The sequence below is a fragment of the Dama dama genome, chromosome 5 (assembly GCF_033118175.1).
Source record: "Dama dama isolate Ldn47 chromosome 5, ASM3311817v1, whole genome shotgun sequence".
NCBI classification, from domain to species: Eukaryota; Metazoa; Chordata; class Mammalia; order Artiodactyla; family Cervidae; genus Dama; species Dama dama.
In genome coordinates, this window is record NC_083685.1 from 66673065 (window position 1) to 66699376 (window position 26312).

Consider the following 26312-nt stretch of genomic DNA (forward strand, 5'->3'; position numbering starts at 1 on the left):
GACTTGGCAGCAGCAGCAGTGTGTGTATGTTAATCTCAAACTCCTAATTTACCTTTCCTTATCCCCCCGTCCCACCTCACTGACCCTGTTGGTAACCATAAGCTTGTTTTTTATGTTGAGTCTATTTCTGTGGAAAATAAATGTCATTCAATGTCTATCCTTTTCAGGCTATCCCCAGGATAATGTCACTTTTAGTCGTTCTCACTCCAGTAAGTTCCCCCTTAGGACTCTTCCCCGCAAAGTGACTGCCAGCCCGTCACATACAGGCACACCTCAGAACCTCAGAGATACTGAAGTTCAATTCCAGACCACAGCAATAAAGCGAATATCACAATGAAGTGAGTCACACAAATTTTCTGGTTTTCTAGTGCATGTAAAAGTTATGTTTACAATATAATATAACCTTTAAGTGCATAATAGCATTAGTCATTAAAAAAATGTACATATCTTAATTAAAAAATACTTTGTTAGTAAAAATGCTATTATCTGTGCCTTCAGTGAGTCATGATCTTTTTGTAGTTGTAACAACAAAGATCGCTGATAATGGATTACCATAATGGAATATAATAATAATGAAATGGCTTAAAATATTGTGAGAATTAAAAAAATGTGACACAGAGACACAAAATGAGCAAGTCCTATGAAAAGTGGCATCAATAGGCTGGCTTAACACAGGACTGCCACAAGCCACAATTCATAAAGACCCTCAATATCTGCAACAAGCAATAAACAATGTATGCCTGTCAATTTACTAGATGAAGACATTCAGTTTTCCATTCCTGCTCAAGACTAAAGCCTAAGTCCAGCTTTGCACCCTCAAACACTCAGCTCACTAAGGTATTCTACTCATCAGGGTCTTTCATTACAGGTCTACATGCCTCAGAGCAGCACGAGGCTTTAAAAGGAGTCCCTCCTTAACCTGATCAAATTCTTAGGACCTCTCTCTCACTCCGTCCTCCTTCTCACTAGTTGATGGGGAATAGGAAACAGACTTATTTTCCCCTTTATCGGCAAAAGCCGTTGGTGTTTTTGGCTTTTTTCCATGCCTCCAAAATATCATCTTAAGAGGATACTCAGAGTTTTGTAAAAGATTTCCTGATATCTGTGCTCTGGGAGAGCTGGCAATTGAAACTGAGCTGTAAATGCTGGACTGTCACGCCTGAAAGCAACCTCCATTTTCCATTCTGGATTGGTTTTAAAATATGGTATCATTCCCAGAGCTGTTACGAATAATTCAACTTCCACCTTCCCACCATTTCCCTTGCTCTTAATCCTTCCCTCAAAGCAAATGGCATGCAAGATTTTAACATTAAAATCTGCCAAGAAATATGAAAAACTAGTAAGCAGAAATCTGTTAATAGTTAGAAATATTTTATGGAAATACATTTTTAAAGCACTGTGCATTTGGGGCAAAAGCCCATTATTTGAGAGGTGTCTCAATGTTGTACAAGGATGTTATCGGGGCGTGGGGTTGAGAATGAATGAGTCACACAGTGTTAAAGATGGATAAGGACAAGAAGGGTTAGGGTTAGAAAGAGAACCGGGAATAATAATAACTAAGTTTGATGGAGTGCTTACTCTTAAATGAATGTTTTGTTCTCATTTGGAGTTCTTTATTTCCCAGGAAAATTTTTTTAAAAATCACACTAGCTGGGGAAATGGATTGATTGTAAGATGCAAATTCAAGGCCAGCAGAGGGAGTTGGTGGCAAAGGGATTCATTTACCAAAGTTGGATCCATAAGAATATAGGTCTTTAGTGGCTGAGCAGTAAAGTCCAGCTGTGCCCGAATGCTCTGCTGAGGTTTTCAGAGCTCTAAGCTGTTTCACCACAGCCAGGCAAACCCAGGGGTCCTCCTGGAAACAAAGGAATAGAGAGGGAGTTCCAAACTGCTGTATGCGAGCTGCAAGAGAGCATAAACCCACAAGGTAGAGCTTTTCACCGTGTGTGTGTGTGCGTGCACAATCAGTTGTGTCTGACTCTGTGACTCCATGCACTGTAGCCCACCAGGCTCCTCTGTTCATGGAGTTTCCCAGGCAAGAATACTGGACTGGGTTACCATTTCCTTCTCCATTTCACCCTGGATTGAACCTGGGTCTCCTGCATTGCAGGCAGATTCTTTACCAACTAATCCACCAGGGAAGTCACTATTTCACCCCATACAAGCAACCAAAAAGAAATCACAAGAGTTTTCATTTATAAAGCATGGGTAAAATTTCACTTTACAGAACTAGGTTCTCAGGACTTTTGATGACAGAAGCCCCACTCACTGTAGAACCTCCTCCAAATGGGGCTGTTGTGCTGTTTGGTGATTAAACAGGAGAGCTGGAATCCCCTGGACATGCCTCCTGAAACCCTTAGGAGTCTGAGTCCTCTGCTGCCTAGTCTCAGGGTCATGGCACTTTCAAAAGAATGCCAATCTACTCTGAAAGCCAAGAACACAGAGCTCTTCAGGTTTTCTCAAAGGGATAACCAGAGTCTTCACACTCCTTCAACAGACAGGAGTCCCTAACATCCTTCTTGGACAGGGTTGCTTTCCCCCAGGTTTCATGCTCAGAATAGCTATGAAATCCCACCCTCCCTCCTAGCTCCACTGTGCTCTGATTCACCTCCTCCTCCACCTGCAGTGACCATCCGTCCCTGTCCATGCTCCCAACTAGTGAGCTGCAGACCATATCCAGCCCCAGAAGTGAAGTGAAGCTCACGCCCTCACCCTAAGCATTGTCCTCTTATTTTTTAAACTATAGTAAAAGCTATATCAGTGATCTGTGACAATCTTAAGGTATAGTTAGATGAGTTTTGACTAATATATATGTATGTATGTGTATTTTATATATATTTTTTCCATTTATTTTTATTAGTTGGAGGCTAATTACTTTACAATATTGTAGTGGTTTTTGCCATACATTGACATGAATCAGCCATGGATTTACATGTATTCCCCATCCCGATCTGGGATGTTTTGAGAGAACAGCATCGAAACATGTATATTATCAAGGGTGAAACAGATCACCAACCCAGGTTGGATGCATGAGATATATATATATTTTTTAAATGCTCGTTCCTTAGAAAAAAGCTATGACAAACCCAGACAGTGTACTATAAAGCAGAGACATTACTTTGTCAACAAAGGTCTACACAGTCAAAACTACAGTTTTTCACACACATGGATGTGAGAATTGGACTACAGAGAAATCTGATCACCAAAGAACTGATGCTTTTGAACTGTGGTGTTGGAGAAGACTCTTGAGAGTTGCTTGAACTGCAAGGAGATCAAACCAGTCCATCCTAAAGAAGATCAGTCCTGGGTGTTCATTGGAAGGACTGATGCTGAACCTGAAACTCCAATACTTTGGCCACCTGATGCAAAGAACTGACTCATTGGAAAACACCCTGATGCTGCGAAAGAGTGAAGGCAGGAGGAGAAATGGGCAGCAGAGGATGAGATGGTTGGATGGCATTATGGACTCAATGGACATGAATTTGGGCAAACTCCTGGAGACAGTGAACAACAGGGAAGCCTGGCATGCTGCAGTCCATAGGGTCAGAAAGAGTCGGAGATGACTTAATGACTGAACAACACGAACATGTGCTACATATAAATTAGTAATATATTACTCCATAGTTGATCTATAGTATATTTAGAGTATATGTGTGTGTGTATCTGCATAACCAACATATAATTCAAAATTTAGAAGATTTCAGTCGCCCTAGAAAGCTTCCTTTCTTCCACCCAGTCACTCTCCACCCTGTAAGCAGCCACCATTCTAATTTCTATTACCATAGACTAATTTTGCCAGGTCATTAACTTCACATAAATAAAATAATATACATGGTTTTGTGTTTGGTTTCTTTGACTCAGTGTAGGGGCTTTGAAATTCATCCATGGTGTTTCATGTACATCATTTTTTTATATTGCTGGGTAGTGGTATAGTAAATCCACATAGCACAGTTTATCCATTCCCCATGAACATGTGTGTTGTTTCCAGTTTGGGGCTGTTGTGAAAGAGGCTGCTACGGACATTCTGGTATGTGGCTTTTCACCCACTTTTCTTGGGTAAAAATCTAGGCATGGAATTGCAGGGTCAAGGGAAAGTGCATATTTAACTTCATAAGTAACTACCAAACACTTTCCCCCAAAGTATTTCACCAGCAATACATGAGAGTTCCGGCTCCCACATTCTGGCCAACACTGATGCTAATTGTCTTTTCAATTTTACCCATAATGGTGGATGCAAGATCTTTATTTCCTTGATGATCAGTGCTGTTGAATATTTTTCCATGGATTTACTGAATATAAATACATCCTTTTTGTGAAGTGTCTGTTCAAGTATTTTGCACATTTTATTGACTTTGACATATTTATTATTGAATGTAGCAATTTGGCAAACATATTCTCTTAATATGTAGCTTACTTTTTCATTTTCTTAATGGTGTCTGCTGATGAGAGGAACTTTTCAATTCTTATTTAATTCAGTTTTACCAGTTATTTTTTTTTCTTCTTTATGATTTGGGATCTTTTTGTCTTCTTTGAGACATCTCCTCCTACCTGAAGAATGCAAAGATATTCTCCTATATTTTCTGCTACAAGTTTGAAAATTTTTAATTTTGAAACTTTTAGCTTTTATGTTTCCATTTAGATCATGTTTAAAGCTTCCCTTTTTTTTGCTGACATCCCCATACAGTCCATCAAGACCAACCTTTCCTTCAAGTCCTTAAACATATTTCTAACAGCTGTTTTAATCCTTGTCTGCTAAATCTAACCTCTGGGTCATCATAGGGTCCACTTCTCTGGGTTACATTTTCTGACTCTTCAACACGTTTGGTGGGTGTTGTGTAAAAAACCTGAATCATGCTTTCTTCCTTTCAAGAGTCAGAGTTTTGTTCTTAGGGTATGGCCCTTTCTTGAGGGAACGGTTCTGATCCCCTGGATGTGGCCTCTCTGTGATCACACATGCATGCCTGCATTGTTCAGCAGGGTCTCCCCACTGCTGAGGTGGAACCACCCACAGCAGCCCCTGGCACTGGGCAAACTTGGGTTTCTTCTCATGAGAAGCTTTGCTCCCCAGCTACACCTCACAAAACCACTCTTTGCACGTGCAAGCCCAGGCCTGGGCCACAGACCTTGGATAAGCACCCACACAGATTTTGAGGTCCCCTATGAGCAACCTGTTTTCCAGCCCCTCCACCCCGAATGTTCAGCAGCATCAAACCCCAATTACTGCCTCTCAGTTCAGCAGACCACTGCTCTCAAGCTCCCCCTGACGTCCCACGTTTGGGAAAAATCCCTGAATACAAGAGCCAGGGCTGACGGGCTTCCTCTCCGCCCTCTCTGCCCTGCCCGTCGCCTAACACCTGCAAACAGCTGCTTCCTCCACTCTGCCTGTCTGATAGCTGTTTGTGGTCGGAAGTGCAAACGATAGCCCTCAGTGTTTCTCTTGTGAGAACCAGCCTGGCCCAGGAATGTTAATGACTAAATTCCTTCACTCATTACAACTTACTCCAAGACTTTTAGGAATCCTGACAAATCTATTACATTGTCCTCTCAGAGGGTTTCTCTGCTACATTTCCTTGGGGCCAGTGGAGCTCTTCTGACTTTCAGCAAAGACCCCGCCTTCTTTTCTTCTTCTGTTCCTGTGTTCAGGCAACATCACCAGTTTCCCAACTGCACACAGAGAAATTTCTCTTAACACATTTTGGAGCCGGGGGATCAGTGGCTGTCTTGGGAAGGAAGCAGTCAGTATCAGGTTCCAATCTTCCTCTGCTCTGGGGTCGGCATTTCTCATCAGAGAAAAAAGATGCCAGGCCCACGTAATCCTCTCCCTTGTGGATGCAACTGGACAGCAAACTCTGCCCAGAGAGTAGAGGGACCCCCTCCCCAGTTCTAGGCAGTTCTGAGACCATCTAACTCATAGTGGGGTCTTCAGTGAGCCGAGGAGCAAATGGCCAAAGAAGTCCCCTCCACGACAATAAAGGGGAGGGCAGGACACATGCTAAGATGCTCAAATTCTGAGCCCGAAGGACTTTTACTTGGCAGCAACTTTACCTCCTTCCCAACTATGGGAACACTCACTGATCACAGGTATGACTTTTAATTTCTGGTTCAAAAAGGACCTCATATCTGGTCTACATTAACGTGACTCAAGAAGGCTACTATGTCTTCCTCTTTTTCTTTTCTTTTTTCTTTCACTGTCAACCCCAGTCTGCCTCCCCTAAATTGAAAACTAATGCTTCGCAGGCATGTAGAGAAGCACAGGTTATGCAGTAAGTGAACTCCGACTGCCTCCAGCGTGGATCTCATGCAAGCAGACACTCCGAACTGAATACACACAGAAAAGTTTCTCTCTTTCCTAAGCCGTTAAAAACTTAAAAACAAACAAACAAACAAAAAAATCCAGAGGGGATGAGGAATTCAGTCAAGGCAGTCAAAAAGTACAAACTTCTAGCAATAAGATCCAATCAGCACCAGGGATGTACAACATAATAAAGAGGGCTACCACTGCTGAATGCAGTATGTAAAGTTGTTAAGAGAGTAAATCCTAAGCTATCATTACAAGAAACATTTTTTCTATTTCTTTAATTTTACACCTATATGAGATGATGGGTGTGCACTAAATTTATTATGATAATCACTTCGTGATGTATATATAAATGCTGTACTCAAACTTATACAGTGCTTTGAGTCCATTATATCTCAATAAAACTGGAAGGAAAAAAATAGTTTCAGGCATACTCTGTCCTTCCATGTGTTTGATTTGAAGCAGAAACACAGTCCATCCCAGCAGAGAGGTCCTGTAGCTTTCATTGGAGGCTAAAAGCCGAGACACGAAGAGTCCCCAGCTGTGTCCTATGCACAGACTGAGTCTCTTTCCCCTTGGTCTTTGGCACATGCTTCCTTTCTCTGGGGTCTGGAAGGAAGCCAGCTATAACAGTGTTTGCAAAGTCTGCCTAACTGCAAGTTCCACAGGTGTGGTCCCAGAGGAAACCACTTTCTGCTCATAGTACGGAGCGAAAGTCCAGCTTCCGGCATCCCCGTGACTACAACCGGCATTGTCTGCTTCCCCCAGACCTACCTCACTCCAAACGCTATAGTTTCTAAAACTGGACCCTGCCTGCTGCTGCGCCCTGCCATCCCAAGGACAGTCCACCTCTCATCCTCAGACCACCCATGTCGCAGGCAGGACCTCTGGGGTCTTCTCAACAGTGTATCTCGCTCCATCTGGATTTGATCTAGAATTAATCTTGGAAAGCAAGTTTAAAGATGTGAAAGTTAACATTCACATAATCTTAACTCCTCAAATACCTAGGTTCCAGGATTTTAGTGGTAAAAATGCAAATTTAAAACATCCTTTCATGTGTGAAATACATTCTTTAAAATCACATTAATAATATCTCATTTGCTACTCAGTGATTACTCCAGTCTAAATATTACACTAAAACTCTATCCAAGAAGGTTAATAGTTCTTGAGGAAAAATTTCCACAGGAGACAAATCTATAATTCATATATATGTTGGGTAGGGAAAACACAGCATATTGACCTTTCCTAATGTGGCTCAGATGGTAAAGAATCTGCCTGCAGGCGGAGGAGGTCCCCTGGAGAAGGGAATAGCTACCCCACTCCAGTATTCTTGCCTGGAGAATTCCAGGAACAGAAGAGCCTGACTGGCCACAGTCCCTGGGTTGTAAAGAGCTGGACATGACTGACTGAGTGACTAACACTTTCACAATATAGGCCATCACTATTTTTGTACACAATGTAATTTCTTTAAACAAGCCTAAGGTTAAAAAGAAAAAAACTTAAGAGTAACAGGGAAATTCAGTCTCTAAAGAGTCGTTCTTAAAAGCACAAAATAGGTCATAATGAATCATGGAGCTCTCTTTTTCCAAACCAATTCTGTGTTGTCAATATCGGAAGTGAAGAGAAACCACAGCAAACTTCTAAAGGAACTCTCTGAGTACAGACTTCAAAGTCAGCTCGCTCCCCTCCACTGGGAAGAAACCTGTGCTCTACACACACCCCACCCCCCAGAGACCTCAGCATCCTTTGGAGCAGGAGCCTGGGGGTGCTCCCTACCCCAGATCACCGCCTCTCCCAGCTCCCTGCCATCACTGGTGAAGTCTCCCCCTGCCTGCCTTACTGCTGAGCTCAGGTCTGTAATCCCAGGAAGGGGGAATCAGGGCAATGCTGCCATGGAGAGGAAGGAACTCACTCTGGACCCAAACTCAACCTGTGTGGGTCTGTCAGTGAAAATATCTTCTTCTTACACAATTTAAATTTAAAATCTTAGGCACATTTGGTACACAGTAGGTCAGGAGTCCCCCACCCCTTGGCCTCTTAGGAACCCGGCCACAAAGCAGGAGGTGAGTAGCTGGGAGCAAAGTTTTTGTCTGCAGCGCCCCACCACTCCACATCACTCCTGTTACCTCCCGAACCATCCCCTTCTCCTATTCCCCTTGGAAAAACTCTCTTCCAGGAATCCAGTCCCTGGTGCCAAAAAGGTTGGGACCACTGCAGTGGATTAACAGTCAATTTAATATTTCAGCAAATGGATGCTTCTTTTATTTTTTTTTCATTTATTTTTATTAATTGGAGGCTAATTACTTTACAATATTGTAGTGGTTTTTGCCACACATTGACATGAATCAGCCATGGATTTACATATGTTCCCCATCCCGATCCCCCCTCCCGCCTCCCTCCCCATCCCATCCCTCTGGGTCTTCCCAGTGCACCAGCCCTGAGCACTTGTCTCATTGAGTGCTTCTTTTAAAACAAACACACCTTTGTAGGGCCAAAATGCAGAAGGTCATTTCAGTAAAATTCCTTCTCCTAAATGTTTAATGCATTCTTCATAAGACAAACCAAGTCCTCTGAAATAAGAATAGTGTCTGGTATATATATACTTAAAATGGTTTGAAAAGTGTTAGCTATTACTATTATGAGGGCTTCCCTTGTAGCTCAGAGGTAAAAGGATCTGCCTGCCAATGCAAGAGACATGGGTTCGATCCCTGGGTCAGGGAGATCCCACGAAGGAGGAAATGGAAACCTGCTCCAGTACTTTTGTCTGGGAAATCCCATGGACAGAGAAGCCTTGCAAGGTATAGTTGATGGGGTTGCAAAGAGTTGGACATGACTTAGCGACTAACAATTACTACTGTGGTCCTGTTGAATCACGGGGAACCATCTGGAATGATAAAATTGAAACTGAATTCCCAGAGTAGGAACATAGTCTTGCTCAGTACAGAATCTTATTGCAACTGTGTAAACTGCGGACTCTCAATAAATGTTTGTCGAAGGCACAGAGGTAGAGAGGAAGGGAGAAGGGAGAGACAGAGGGAGAGGGAGAGAGGGAGGAAGGAAGTCAGCAAGTACCTATCAATGTGATTTATACAGTGAGCGGAAACAGAGGGAAGTAGGTTTAAGTACAAGTCTATGATTCTAAAAGGATTGTAGAGTTTAGCCAAATTGTTCAAAGTTGTTTAGCCAACAATTTTAGCCAAACTGTTCCTAAAACACATTTCTTAAGCTCAACTGCAATTACACTCACTCCATGCAATATTTCATCTTCCAAAGTGGAAGCAAGGCCTTCTTGCTCTCAAATAGAGTTACAATGTATAACAATTTTATCACCGATAATCAGTTTTATGTTGCTGGCTATCTTTCCATAAACTTACTTTGGATCACTTAAAATAAACTGCAGACGGTTTTGAGGCAGAATGAATATGACGTTTGAGATCGCCAGCCTTCCCCAGGCACCTCCATGGCCCACCCTGCTGCCCCTTGCTCTGTGCCCGGGAAGGCTGCCAGGTACAGACTGCATCGCCCCGCTGCCTCATCCTGTGACTTCCAGCAGATTCCCCCAGTGGGGAGCCCGTGAGTGGAGTTTCCTTCCTCAGTTCTCTCCTCACAGCAGCCCGGCCAGCAGTCTCGCTGACCTGGTCCTCTCCACCCTGGAGGGAACCGGGCCCTCCTCTTCAGGGTCTGCCTCTGGTCCCAAACTGACCGCGCTACGTTAACTTCTGAGGTCTCCTTACTCTGCTCCTGTCATACCTGCATTATTATTATTTTTGACGTGGACTGTTCCTACAGTCTTTATTTAATTTGTTACAATATAGCTCCTGTTTTATGTCTTGGTGTTATGGCCATGAGGCATGTGGGATCTTAGCACCCCTACCGTGGATGGAACTCACAGCTCCTGTGTTGGAAAGTGAAGCCTCAATCACTGGACTGCCAGGGAATTCCTTCTGTACCTTTATGAACAGAATTTTTTATCAAATTATTATAACTCTCTGCTTCTTGCTAGGACCCTGATAAATACAACTGTTTTATTTCCTTCTTTGTGTTTAATATCTAAAGTAATTTTATTAATTTGTTTGTTTACTGAGTTTTGTACTCTTCTCCCACCAAAAATAAATGAATAAGTTCCCTTGTCTTATTCATCACTTGCCAGACAGAAAGGAGGCAGTCAAAGATATTTGTTGAATAAATAAATAAAATCTATATACATATATTCCAATTGAAAGTAATACTTCTGTGTTTCAGAGGTGATTCCAAAACACCAAGTTAGTTATTAAACCATGTTTTGAAAATTTAGAACAAAATGTTAACAGCCTGAATATAGCATTTCTTTAAACCCAATGAAAACACAAAATGCTTAAACCTGTACATTATTTTCCTGAAGTTAAGCTTCTAATATTAGCAGAAGCAAAGCAGAAAAATCCCAGAGTGTATAAAACAGAATGAAGACAAAAAGACATCTCCAACTAACCTTTTCTTGACAAGGGAAATATAACTGCCAAAAAATCAGGCCGTGATTTAAGACGCATCTCTGATACCACGGTACACTTGTTTCCCTACTCAGATAAGAATGTATCACCACTGTCACTGGACTGCATCCAAACACAAGCTTCTCAATACCTGCCTGAAACTATGCTTTTAAAGTACTAAGACTAATACTTATCAAGATGCGGGGACAGGCCTTTCCTTATGAACATATAGGTGTTCCAATATGAACACCTAAAACTTCACTTACGTATTCGAGAGGGAGAAGTGAAGTGAGACCCCATATATCTCACCCCTTCCCTAGATGAGACACTGTGGGTGTCGAGAAAAAGAGGAGTAGATGGACTGCAATTTAGAAAGGTCTAAACCTGCCAGCGTGCCAGGCCACTGGGAAAGCAGCGCTTTGGCAGTGGGGGTGTCTCCCCTGCCCTTAGCTGCCAGCAGAGGGGCTGGTCCCATTCTCAGATGAGCTCACGTGGGTGTGGCGGAAGGCTCACCCCCGGCTTTGTCTCCAACAAGCTTCAGCAGCTGTTCATCTGCCTAACAAGTGGCTATTTTCCTTGGCTAACTAATTATCCTAGTGAGAACCATGAGGTGTTAATGAAACCCTAGTGTCTGCAAATCAACAGATGAGGAAACTAAGTATATAGATAAACAGTATTTCCAAGTATTTGATAGCTTTTCTTACAAGGAGTAAGTCTCTTTTAATTTCATGGCTGCAGTCATCATCTGCAGTAACTTTGGAGCCCAAGAAAATAAAGTCTGTCACTGTTTCCACTGTTCCCCCATCTATTTGCCATGAAGTGTTGGGACCACATGCCATGATCTTTGCTTTTGAATGTTGAGTTTTAAGACAGTTTTCTTCAATCTCCTCTTTCACTTTCATTAACAGACTCTTTAGCTCCTCTTCACATTCTGCCATAAGGGTGGTGTCATCTGCATATCTGAGGTAATTGATATTTCTCCCGGCAATCATGATTCCAGCCTGTGCTTCTTCCAGCCTGGCATTTCTCATGATGTACTCTGCTTAGAAGTTGAATAAGCAGGGTGACAATATACAGCCTTTATGGACTCCTTTCCCAGTTTGGAACCAGTCTGTTCCATGTCTGGTTCTAACTGTTACTTCTTGACCTGCATATAGATTTCTCAGGAGGCAGGTAAGGTGGTCTGGTATTCCCATCTCTTGAAGAATTTCCCACAGTTTGTTGTGATCCACACAGTCAAAGGCTTTAGCATAGTCAATGAAGCAGAAGAAGATGTTTTTCTGGAATTCTCCTGCTTTTTCTATGATCCAACGGATGTTGGCAGTGTTGATGACAGATGTTGGCAATCACTTAGTAGGATTTATTTTTTATCTTTTATCTGAAGTACTGATGACACATTTCATAACTTGTCCTGCTATGCATAGGTTTCACTGCATACACATTTGATTGGAGCCCATAACCCATTTGTAAGAGAACTTTCTAACATCTTCCTCATTCTCACAGTTCCCAGGGATGTTTATTACCTCTGGGGGTGTCACTACATCATCACTTGGGGGCATTTCCCCTCCCAGGTCTGCCCTTGAATTCGGGCATTGAACAGAATCCCTCCTTGCTCAGAGAAGCGTCCAGTGGCGACATGAGTTTATTCAGATATTGATCAATGACTCGAGTGCTGAGGGAAGACCAGGAAGTCAGTGCTTTCAGTTAATGATTCTCAAGTCAGTCTGACCTGGGGTAGCGGGCACTAGAGCCCCAGGCCCTGCACTGCAGAAGCCAGAGCCAGTCAGGAGGCTGTGCGCGCAGCGACAATGAGACGGATCATATGCAGGTCCAGCTGCACTCCTGTCCGGCCGGGCCTTCAGACCACACAGACACACCTGAAGGCTTGGCCAAGTGGAGACAGGCAGTTGTGGGAAAAAAACCACATTCATTTTAATAATTTTTTGACTGCTTCCACTTTTATTTCTATATATCTTATATACAGATATATACTTTGGAGAAACATACCGTGTTCATGGATTGGAAGAATCAATATTGTCAAAATGGCTATTCTACCCAAAGCAATCTATAGATTCAATGCAATCCCTATCAAGCTACCAACGGTATTTTTCACAGAACTAGAACAAATAATTTCACAATTTGTATGGAAATACAAAAAACCTCGAATAGCCAAAGTAATCTTGAGAAAGAAGAATGGAACTGGAGGAATCAACCTGCCTGACTTCAGACTCTATTACAAAGCCACAGTCATCAAGACAGTATGGTACTGGCACAAAGACAGAAATATAGATCAATGGAACAGAATAGAAAGCCCAGAGATAAATCCACGAACCTATGGACACCTTATCTTTGACAAAGGAGGCAAGGATATACAATGGAAAAAAGACAACCTCTTTAACAAGTGGTGCTGGGAAAACTGGTCAACCACTTGTAAAAGCATGAAACTAGAACACTTTCTAACACCATACACAAAAATAAACTCAAAATGGATTAAAGATCTAAATGTAAGACCAGAAACGATAAAACTCCTAGAGGAGAACATAGGCAAAACACTCTCCGACATAAATCACAGCAAGATCCTCTATGACCCACCTCCCAGAATATTGGAAATAAAGGCAAAACTAAACAACTGGGACCTAATGAAACTTAAAAGCTTTTGCACTACAAAGGAAACTATAAGTAAGGTGAAAAGACAGCCCTCAGATTGGGAGAAAATAATAGCAAATGAAGAAACAGACAAAGGATTAATCTCAAAAATATACAAGCAACTCCTGAAGCTCAATTCCAGAAAAATAAATGACCCAATCAAAAAATGGGCCAAAGAACTAAACAGACATTTCTCCAAAGAAGACATACAGATGGCTAACAAACACATGAAAAGATGCTCAACATCACTCATTATCAGAGAAATGCAAATCAAAACCACAATGAGGTACCATTACACGCCAGTCAGGATGGCTGCTATCCAAAAGTCTACAAGCAATAAATGCTGGAGAGGGTGTGGAGAAAAGGGAACCCTCTTACACTGTTGGTGGGAATGCAAACTAGTACAGCCGCTATGGAGAACAGTGTGGAGATTTCTTTAAAAACTGGAAATAGAACTGCCATATGACCCAGCAATCCCACATCTGGGCATACACACTGAGGAAACCAGATCTGAAAGAGACAGGTGCACCCCAATGTTCATCGCAGCACTGTTTATAATAGCCAGGACATGGAAGCAACCTAGATGCCCATCAGCAGATGAATGGATAAGGAAGCTGTGGTACATATACACCATGGAATATTACTCAGCCATTAAAAAGAATTCATTTGAACCAGTCCTAATGAGATGGATGAAGCTGGAGCCCCTTATACAGAGTGAAGTAAGCCAGAAAGATAAAGAACATTACAGCATACTAACACATATATATGGAATTTATAAAGATGGTAACGACAACCCTATATGCAAAACAGAAAAAGAGACACAGAAATACAGAACAGACTTTTGAACTCTGTGGGAGAATGTGAGGGTGGGATATTTCAAAAGAACAGCATGTATACTATCTATGGTGAAACAGATCACCAGCCCAGGTGGGATGCATGAGACAAGTGCTCGGGCCTGGTGCACTGGGAAGACCCAGAGGAATCGGGTGGAGAGGGAGGTGGGAGCGGGGATCGGGATGGGGAATACGTGTAAATCCATGGCTGATTCATATCAATGTATGACAAAACCCACTGAAATGTTGTGAAGTAATTAGCCTCCAACTAATAAAAAAAAAAAGAAGAAGAAAAAAAAATACACGCTTTACATATTTACAAATTTAAATGTTGTATATCTATTTATACATATTTTATACAATGTAATATTTCAATATTCTATAGATTTATTTATAATTTCATGTGTTTTCACAAGGAAATTAACACATATTGGAATTGAGTACTGGAAAATTCTTATTTGTTCATATATTCAATCAAAAAAGCTGGAAGGCTGAAGTTGTAGACATGCGACGGACACGGAAGAAGTAGCAGGAAGGGGGTGCTCCACACGGTGGTCAGGATTAGCTCTCGGCTCTGGGGAGCACCCGCAGGGCACAGGAGCACGTTGGAGACCAGCAGCCTGGAGGAGAGTCCACGCCGCAAACACGGAGGACTGTGAGCACTGGAAGAGGGCAGCGTGCCCGCTGCCCGCCGCCCGCTGCCCAGCAGGCTTTCTACTTCCCGCTGGGATAAGAAGCCAGAGGGTCAGGGTTGCCCTCCCAGCATCTTCTCTTCTCCTTCATGTCTCTGACACTGGTCCCACCCATGAGGAAGTAGTCTCCCTTCCGATTTTGTCCTCACACTGCGTCCTCTAACTGTTGCTTCCCAGCTCCTGTCTGCCATCTGATCCTCAAATTCCTCCTTGACACCGGCTCTAGAGAAGACTTCTCTGACATCTCCAGACAGATGCTGACTGAAAGCTCTGCACATCCCATGCTCTCAGATCACACAGTAGCTCCACCCACTTCCAGAATAACCAGCTTATCACCACACAGGAGAACTGGGGAAAAATCAAACTTAACAAATGGTTATAAATCTGGCCAGTGTTCCCAAGCATAACACTATGATTTCTCTGTTGTTTTTTAATCTCGAAGCTGGAGGCTGAGAAGAGGGAAGGAGGGGCCCTCTCCAGTTCCCCACTGCACCTTCCCACACAGCCTTGGCAAAGGCTCACACCTGCAGTCAGCTTCATTCATTTTATTTCCCAGATGTTTTTATATCTCAAGGCATTAACAACATGCATGGCTCCTTCCCTGTCTACCCAGACTCCGTCTGCCCATCCCTTCTGCTCTCTTTGTCCAGTCCCAGGGGCACGTTTATTACCGTATTTACATGCACCCTCAAGGTGGCAGCCTCCGTTGGAAGCCACCATCCTTAGCTTAGTCACGATAGTTCCAAGCTTGTGGCTTGTCATCAGGGCAAGGGGCTCAGAGTCATTCTCACCTGTTTACCCTGTGGATTCCCAGGTGAAACTGTGAGCAGATTGGACAGTTTGATGCTCAAGATGAGAAGCCCTTCCCACATTCTCTTGGTCAAACCAGAAAACTATTTACATTCAAGCCAAAGCACTTTGTCCTTATCAAAAATTGCTGGACTTAACTCCCTCACAGCAACTGTGCCCCCTACGAGCTGCTTCAATGCAAGAACCTTGGAATATTCTTGGACTTCCTACAAAAAAAACCCTCAAATGTTAGGAGACTGCAAATATTAATGTTTTAGAAATCACACTGCTCCATGTAATATTTGAAACATACTTAAAAAATGATTTGCTGTTTATCTGAAATTCAGACTTAACTGGGTGTCCTGTACTTTTATTTGCTAAATCTAACAATGCTACCATAGTCAGGGAAAAAAAATGTCCTGGAATACAGGGACTTGGACCACAGGGACTTGGACCAATAAAACCTCTTAATAGTTACAAAACAACCTTCATAATGGACCAGATTTTAGATTATCTTTCTCTCTGTCCCACCACCAAAACAGAATCACAGGCTTTTTCCCAACTTTCAGAAAACAAAATAAGTTAATAGAAAGCACTTCCTCAATTTTACTCTTTTCTTGTGCAATATTTTCCCTTACCGTTTCAGCCTTGCTTATCTGCCAGCAAACCCCATTGGATGGCAGACAAAGTGAACAACTGTTAATAGGAAAAACACCTGACCATTCTTCATTTGGAGTTTGCTTTTGTCATGGTCAAGTTCCATCATATGGTCACATTTTCTGGTAGTAAAATTCTTCCCAGTAAATAGGATTGTTTTAAATGCAAACTGTGTTTCACAATGTTCTTCTAGGGACATAATTATTGGACTAAATATGAAAAAAATGTCAAAATAATCAAATCTATCACTTTTAGATATGTTGAAATTAAGGCTCAGACATATATATATATACACACACTCAACATTATATATACATATACACTCAATATTTTCTATATATATTCAATATTATATATACATATACACACACATATATATATATATGTTCCAGATTCTTCTCCCACATAGGTTATTATGGAATAATTGAGTTCCCTGTGCTATACAGTACGTCCTTGTATATGTTACTCTCAAATTCTTAATTTATCCCTTCCCACCATCTAATAAGTATGGAATTATGAGAAATAAGACATTCAATATGCCTTTGTACATATTTTATAATTTGAAATAAAAGCTGAAAAAAGATATCCACACAAAGAATCTGCATGAATGCTACACATGAATGCTTCTTATCTGACATCAAAAATAAGAGTAAAATAAGTGTATATTCATGTGCACAAACACCCACACAAAGTCAGTGTGCAAAGATCAGCTACAAATGCAGACTGATACAGGTCTCCCAAACTGGTGACATGATTTAGCAGGCAGTGCTACCATGGGTGATGTATCTTGCAAAATAGTACAGTTACAAAGACAACAAAGTATCACCTTCCCTCAGTTTACTTGATAGTTGTTTTCCTGAGTAATTCAGGACATATTAAATCAGTGCACAAATTATGTGTTTACATAAAAAAGAGTAAGGTGTCTAGGCTTAGATAATTATAAGTAGATTTTTCATCTACTTGAAAGTTTAACTGTTCAATCAAAATTTATGAAGAACTCAAGAAAATTCTGCATTGTTTGGGAAACTGGGAAACAGAAATTCTACTAAAGAGGGCAGGAATTGCTGGGAGTGTGGACATAGGGCTGTAGGACAGTGGAAAGGAGACACTAGACTCAGTCTGGGCATGAGGAGGGAAGGTCTCCAGGAGAGGAAGTGGGGTGATGCTTGAACCATGTCTTAGAACTAGAACAAAAACAAGCAAACAGGGCCAGAGAAAAGGGTGTGAGTGGACAAGTATTTGGGGTATAGGGGAAAGTGGGGGTGAGGTTGCATAGATACAGGATAATGAAGGGTTGAAGTGTATCCTGAAGTCTTTTCAGCCAGGGGTCACACCCCCTTGTGTTAAGAACATCCTTTGGCAACAGTATAGAATGATGACTAGGAAGTGGGTAAGTCAGATAGATTAGTAGATTGTTGTATCAACACAAGTGAGAAAAAGTGAGGATTTTAAACAATGGCCATGGGGGCTGAGTGAATAGGATGGACTTGCTATGTACCATATATATATATGGGCAGACTCAATGGGATGGGAAGACTAGCTTGAGAGGGGTGGTTATGGACACAAAGGGGACCCTTGTGGGACATTCTAGGGGGTAGGTAGTGATGGAAGGAAGAGAACTTTTTTGGCATCAGTGAGTGGTGGGTACTAATAAACCTAATCCTTATTAGTGCCTACCAGTAACTCAGGAATTACCACTATTAATAAGTATAACACATATGTCACCATTATTGGAACTGTCACCCCTAAATCACACCTACTAGGAGTGGGTTTAATGACACATTTCAGCAAAATTTTATTGACATCACTGATATGATAGGCATTATCTATACACTGGGAGAGCAGAGTGAAGTCCCAGTCCTAAGGAATGTTAGCCACCCAGGAGGCATCATAGGAAGTAACCCATGGTCAGAAACTCACTGTCTTTGCTATAACCTTAGCTACAGCATAATCCCTGGCATAAAGCGAAAGCTCAGTAATTATTTACAGAATATGAAACATCTGATGAAGCATCAAAATACATCATTAAAACATCACTTCTTTCCCCTCTAAAAGTTTCCCCTTTTAACCAGACCCTTCTCATCTGTGTTTAAACATGCATTCATATTCACGTTCAGTCACTCAGTCATGTCCGACTCTTTGAGGCCCTATGGACCATAGCCCACTAGGCTCCTCTGTCCATAGAATTCTCCAGGCAAGAATACTGGAGCGGATTGCCACTTCCTACTCCAGGGGATCTTCCCAATGCAGAGATCGAACTGCATCTCTTACTTCTACTGCATTAATAGGCAGATTCCCATTAGTGGCATCTGGGAAGCTTAAACTTGCAAAAGTCCTTAAGATGCTAAATTTGAACCCATTTTTCCTTTCAGCCACGGACTTTTCTCTCTCCATCCTGTTGCAGCTAAATAGTTCAAATGAGTTTCCACATGCCCTTTTCCTCACTTTTCATCCCTTCCTTAATCTGCTCCAGCCTGGTTTACCACCCCATCACTTCACTGAAAACACCCTTAATAAATAGCCTCCATGTTGCTAAAGCAATACACATTTCCATCCTCACTGCATATAACCACTGAGCTTCATTCAACAAAGCTTGCTACTCCTTATTTCATGATACATTCTCTTCCCCTGATTTCACAGAACCACACTGTCGTGATTTCCCTTCTACTTCTCTAAACACCCCTCTCAGTCTCATAAGCTGACTCTTCCACTTCTATCCAACCTTTCAGCGCTGGGGTCCTCAGAGGTTTGGTCTTCAAGGCCTTCTCAGGCTATGCTCTCTACTAAGGCCACTTCCTCTCTGCCCATGATTTTAACTACCACCCACGTGATAACAATGCTTCAACTTCATCATCTGCCCAGAACACTCATTTGAGTCCTAGTCCTCCAAGTACAACTTTTCAGCATCTCCATATGAGTGACCACAGGTCCCTCAAACTCAATATATCCAACACTGAACTGATGGAGTACAAATCAGAAACCTGAGTCATCCATGATTCACCCAGCCCCACTCCATCAGCAAGTGTTAACTCCACCTTCAGAACATATCCTGAAACATGCACTACTTTCCTTCTCCACTGCGACCATGTCTGTCCAAACCTTGGACTCCCAATGAGTCTTCCATCTCTACTCTTGGTCCCTATCCACCCTATCCAACCCATTTTTCACCCAAAATCAAGAGTGATTAAAAAAAAACAAAAACAGCCACACCTACTCATTGCTGAAGCTCTGTAGTAACTGTCTATTGTTCTAGCGTAAAACTCCTTGCACCCTGAGGGCCCCTCAGGTCCTGACCTGCACCCAGGACCCTCGCCTCCTCTCGGCCCGTGTTCCATCACATGGCTGTGCAGGTCTGCATGTGCTGTGGAGCCTCCCGCCGTGGCCCCAGGTGGTGCTACCCCTCTTCCTGGAATGCTCTCAACTGCCCTGCCTTTACCCAGGAAATTTCCACCCATTCTTCAAAGCTCTGCTGAAGGGACACCTGATCAAAACAGCCTTTCACATCCAGGCCTGAAGCCTCCAATATACATACTCATAGCATCCAATACTCTTTCTCTTCAGTTCAGTTCAGTTTAGTGGCTCAGTCGTGTCTGACTCTTTGTGACCCCATGGACTGCAGCATGCCAGGCCTCTGTGTCCACACCAACTCCTGGAATTTGCTCAGATTCACGTCCATCAAGTTGGTGATGCCATCCAACCATCTCATTCTCCATTGTCCCCTTCTCCTCCTGCCTTTAAACTTTCCCAGCATCAGGGTCTTTTCCAATGAGTCAGTTCTTCACATCAGGTGGCAAGTCTCCTAGTCTTCCCCAAAATAACTGTTAACACTTTTATTGATATAATTCACATACCACAAGATTCACACAATTATAGTATAGAATTCAATGGTTTTTAGTATATTCATAGATACACACAACCGTCACCACATCCAATTTCAGAACATTTTCATCATCTCCAAAGAAACACATACCCTTTATCTGTCACTGCCCTATCCAAGCCCATACCCTTTATCTACCGCCACCCTATCCATCCCTGACCTCCATGAAAATATCCTTTCTCTAGCCCTAAGCTAACACGAAATCAGTTTCTGTCCTATAGATTTTCCCTATTCTTTTCATAAGCATGGTTTAGTCACTTAGTCATGTCCGACTGTGACCCCATGGACTGTAGCCTGCCAGGCTCCTCTGTCCATGGGATTTTCCAGGCAAGAGTACTGGAGTCAGTTGCCATTTTCTTCTCCAGGGCGCACATGAATGGAGTCATGTAAAATGTGGTTTTCTGTGACTGGCTCCTTTCACAATGATTTCAAGGTTCACCCATGCTGTAGCATGTGTCAGAACTTCATTCCTTCCTAATAATTGAATAACTGGTTGTGTCTCTGGTTAAAATGTAAGTTTCCAGAAACCAGAATCTATCCATCTTATATCATACAGATGTTTCAAAAACAATTTGTGGAACTATCAACAAATCAACAAGTGAACATGGCTCAACGTCCCTGCAATATATCTCTCTAACTTTGAAGGAGAGTTTCTTTTCATCACTGAGATAATAAAAGTCAGTCTGTAATCTATATCTGTACATTTCAGTAATAATTTACAAATAATTAAAATCTAGCATGCAAAATCTACTAACACATCCTTAAAATTTTTGTATATCTCTGTGCACTCTTCTTAAACTGTAAGATGTATGCAGATGACCTAAGTATCTTGGTTCAGCACATCATGGGCAGGGCCTGAGCCTCTGTATTTCTAACAAGGTGATGCCAATGCTGCTATTCCAGGGACCACACTTTAACAGCAGAGTCAAAAAGCATCATATTTTATCTTCTTCGAAGGTTGGTGGTATTGTAAAAATATGTTGTACTGTAAAAATATGTGCTTGTCGTACTGAATAAGCACAGAGTAGGAGGTTAACAAATACTAGTCAAATTGTTAAATGTGTAAATGACATCCAAGTATACAAAGGCTCCTTTAGAAAAGAAAACCTTCCCACAATGTTGATGGGAAAGTAAGTTGGTGCAGCCACTCTGGAGAAGAGTAGGGAAGGGAAGTTCCTTAAAAAACTAAAAAATATAGAGTCACCATATGACCCAGCAACGCATGCACCCCAATATTCACAGTGGTACTATTTATAAGAGCCAAGACATAGAAGCAACCTAAGTGTTCACCAACAGAAGAATGAGTAAAGAATATGTGGTATGTATGTATAATGGAATATTATTCAGGCATAAAAAAGAATGAATTACAAAAGAATATTTGCAGCCATACTTGTGGACCTAGAAAATATCATACTAAGTGAAGTAAGTCGGAGAAAAAAATATTATATGACATCACTAACATATGGAATCTAAAAAATAGTACAAGTGAACTTACTTACAAAAGAAAAACAGACTTACAGACATAGAAAGCAAACCTATGATTACCAAAGGGTAAGGGGAAAGGGATAAACTAGGAGTTGGGATTAACAGATATAAATCACTATATATAAAATAGATAAACAAGGATTTACTGCATAGTATGAAAGTGAAGTTTCTCAGTCGTGTCCCACTCTTTGTGACCATGTGGACTGTAGACTACCAGGCTCCTCTGTCCATGAAATTCTCCAGGCAAGAATACTGGAGTGGGTTGCCATTTCCTTCTCCAGGGGATCTTCCCGACCCAGGGATTGAACCCGGGCCTTCCGCACTGGAGGCAGATGCTTTAACCTCTGAGCCACCTGGGAAGATATACTTTCCTATTGCATAGTATAGGAAACTATATTCAATATCTTATAATAACCTATAACGGAAAAGAAAAAAAAGCTCCTTTTACATGCAATGGTAGATAGCACTGCAACAGAAAGTAAAAGCAAGGAACTTCAAGAATCAAAGCATTCAAGAAGAAAGAAGTAAATTGGATCCTGAACAACTATAATTCAAGGCATACGTAGAAATAAGTCACTGAGATGAATGTAAACAATATTAAAACTGAACCAAGAAAAAAACTTGTGAACATACCAACAAATGCGTACAATATTTGAAAATAAAGAGCCTCACTAGTCTTTACACAGTGATTATAAGGAGCTAAAGAAAATGAGAAAATACAGGCTGTGGAAAAATGAAAATTTACAGTGCATAGGACCAAAAAAACAACAACATGTAAAAGAAAATGAAGATGAAAGCAAACTATAGATCTAAACAACTAAAATGAATTTTGAGAAACTGAATTATGCAGACATTAAACTGAATTATTAAATCAACCTAGAATCTCTTGGATTTCAGGGTAAACAGCCCAACTGCACACTGTGAAGAAATATATGAACTGTGGAACTAGGAGTTTTAAAAGCTGCAGGTTGTCAGAAACCTTACACGTTCTCAGTAAATTCCATAGACCTGTGAGAATGAGCCTTTACCTCAAATCAGATGCCTCACAGAAACCAAGAAGGTTATTTTCCTTCAAGCCCATCCTGTTTAAGATTCAGGATTGTGTTATCTGCAGATACCGCCTCCCCCTCTGCCAGGTAACGGATGCTGCCTGGAGGAAGGCTGCAGCAGGATCCCTTCCCCCCTGTGATAAGTACATCTACGATAGGGAGAGAATTCAGAGATAACCAGAGCACTCAATGATTCATTTTTGACAGCCCTATTTCTTTTTTAATTAACAACTTTTCCCAGCAGGAGAGAAGACTTCACCATAGAAACCAGATTCCTGATAAGTGCCCCGTGACAGCGGCAGATAAACAGGATCTCTGGGCTCAGGGTTCACGGCCAAGTAACAGGGGACAGCGATTACTCACCGAGATGTACAACAGGGCCTGCTGGGATCCATCCCTTCAGTACAGAGGCTGACCACCAAAGTCATCCCAAAGTTGCAGCTGAGTGGAAAGACTAAGACTTTTGGAAAGCTCTAGTGCCATCAGCGGGGAAAGTAGCTTTGTGGTCCCTCTATGTTGTGCAAACACTAGACAGCAGCAGTCCCAGCTAGTGCGGCCCCTCAAGTGGCCTTTGGAGAATGCTTCCCTGTTCAAAATTTCTAAGCTAAGTAAAAGCTACATTTCTTCCAGATAGAATAATTTAATTGATTGACATCACTTGCATTTTCAAATGTCGCTAAAAAACATCTACAAGGAATATAAAACTCTTCCATTTAGAAGTCAAATACCAACTAGCTGGTCCCCTTAATCATTAAAATTGGAACTCTGACACTGACATGGTAGTTAGTTTGGGAAACAGCATTTTAACACGTAGCAGGGACTGAAGTTCCATTCTACCAGGTCTCTATATCAAATAATAGAAAATACATTTCTGTTTCATCAGACTCCACTTAACTAAGGCAATACACTTAGCTGTGAGCTAACTCCCAAAGCCACAGGGTTTAAATGAACCATAAAAAGTTTTTAAACAGGGCTTTTTAGAAGTAATCCTGTTGTCAGCTTCTCCACCCACACACCACAGGCCCCTCACCCCAGCCAAGCATGTCTGATTGCTTCTCCCCACCGCCCACACACACTCTGGGAGCCATTCTGGCCTCGAGTGAAAAATAAGGGGGGATTCAGTATCACACTCCACTCGGCTACTGACACCTTCTGTCACTAATAATCCACCTGCTCCCCTTGGATTGGAACACCCTGGGGCCCAGACCGGGGCAAGGGGATCCTTGGTCCTTTCTTTGATCCCTGACCCTGCCTTCTTTTTCCAGTCTCCTTCCGTGGTTGACCTCATGGCCTCTGTTTTCCTCAGGATCAATGTGCAGCCTGCCTAGATCAAAATTACACACCAGACTCTTCCCGGGGCCCAGCCGTGTCCAGCTGCTCCCCATGGCCATCCTCTTGCCATCTAAGTCCTCCTACCACAAGGGGGAGCATCTCTTTGCCATCTCATCTAAGCAGACACTTCACCTGTAATGACTTCTCGTTGGCAGACGGCGAAAACTGGATGTGGATGCCAGCAGAGAACAGGTATCCGTGGTGTCAGTGATGACAACATAGATCCTTTATGACCACTGCTTTTACATTTGGCGGGCTTTGGATTGGGAAGCTTCTGTTCATCAATGCTAATACTTGGCAAGGTAAGGCAAGAAGAAGGAACTCACCTGTGACTCCTCACACGATCTAGATATGAAGGACCATAATGCAAAGTGTTGATCCATAAAAGAGATAAACGCTTGGGGAATCAGAGGTTACTTGGAGCAACAGTGATTCAAGAATGTTTTACTGAGTGGATGACATCTGAGTGGTTTTGAAAGAAGGAGCAATTTCGGCCACACAGAAATAAAGGGAAGGGGTACCCCACACAGAGGCAACTGAAAAGGCAGCTGCCAAGAGATGAAGTGTGCTGGGAAGAACACTGACCTCGGAGCTGGGAAGACAGGGCTTGAAGCTCAGCTCCACCACTTACACCAGAGTGACCTTGAGAAAGCCCCACAGCATCAACTCTCTCTCTCTCTTCATCCATAAAATGGAAAGAATAAAAGCTTTTCACATAGGATTTTTGTGATAAAATATACAGTTGAGGCCAATCAATTGTCCTACACATTGTAAGCAGCTGACAGACAGAATATTCTAGAATATTCACACCCAGCTTGGCTGAGGGAGTGTGGATGAAAGCAGTAAGTGGAGAACTCGGTTGGGGATGTGGGCTGGTGCCATATCAAAGGATGCCCTGAACTCAAGCCCAGGAGGCCATGAAGAGTCAGGGGCAAGAGAAAAATAAGGCTTGAGCTGTACTACAGAGAAACTTAATTTGGTAGCAATAAGGAAAGGCAGATTGGAAGAGGGAAGACTAGAGATATCAAATCCCATTACGTATGCATGCTGCATGCTAAGTTGCTCCAATCGTGTCCAGCTCTTTCCAACCCTGTGGAATGTAGCCCACCAGGCTATTCTGTCCATAGGATTCTCCAGGCAAGAATACTGGCCTTGGTTGCCATTTCCTTCTCTAGGGGATCTTTCTGCCCAAGGATCAAACCCAAGTCTCCTGTGTCTCCTGCAAAGGTTATTGACCACTAGCGCCACCTGGGAAGACCACCATTAAGTATCAAGTCATGCAACAAATAACAAGGGTGAAACAAAATGAGAGGGCCAATGTGCTAAAGTTTGGTAATCGTCTGACCCCAGGTGTCGCTAGTGGTAAAGAATTCGCCTGCCAATGCAGGAGACAGGAGACACGAATTCCATCCCTGGGTCGAGGAAGATCCCCTGGAGGAGGGCATGGTGACCCACTCCAGTATTCTTGCCTGGAGAATCCCATGGACAGAGGAGCCTGGCAGGCTATAGTCTATAGGGTCACAGAGAGTCAGAAATGACTGAAATGTCTTAGTATGCATGCATGCAAGATTTGGTAAATACTTAGATGCTGGGGTCAAAGGGGATGGGGAAGAGAGAACAGGGTAAAAGGACAATGCTACTGATAAGTTTACAGAACCCCAAAGAGGGGAAGTTTGAAAAGAAAAGAAAAAGTAATTAATGTATGAGATTCTAGTAGGATATTGGATTATGATTCTAAAAGCAGGAAAATCTTAGTGAAATCTTAGGAAAATCAGGGCACAATCTGGCATCAGCATACAAACTGGATCAGTATTTCTGGTGCAACAGGAAGGGGCTGGTGTTTAATGTCCTAAGTCTGGCTTATGCAGACAGCTCTCCCGTTTGCTGGCATGGAATCAGGCACGGAACACTAGTGGCAAGGGGTCACTCTGGGTGAGCAGCTGGCTGTGGGATGAACACACTCTGCAAGCAGGAGGCTCTCATGGCTGTTCGTCACCTTCTGGCTGTGCAACATCTAAGTCTGCTCCTCCAGTGGGGAAGCCTTCAGTCCATGGGTTGTGATGGAAAGCCAAGTCTTACTTGTCATCGTGGAAGCCAGAGGAGGCCACATTCTCTCTCTTCACCCTTGGCAGATGGAGCACTCACAGGTGTCCAAGACAGGGCCAAATGGAAGTTGTCACAAGAAAAC

The 26312-nt window shown here is 42.4% G+C and overlaps 1 protein-coding gene and 1 non-coding gene across 2 annotated transcripts in view; both read right to left on the bottom strand.

Moving 5' to 3' along the window:
* The window catches only part of DCHS2 (dachsous cadherin-related 2), a 332448-nt gene that overhangs the window by 232572 nt on the left and 73564 nt on the right, over window positions 1-26312 (bottom strand). The gene's annotated exons all lie outside the window — the stretch shown is intronic.
* On the bottom strand, window positions 22031-22102 carry TRNAW-CCA (transfer RNA tryptophan (anticodon CCA)). Its single transcript has one exon. It is a non-coding gene; the product is annotated as a tRNA-Trp (tRNA).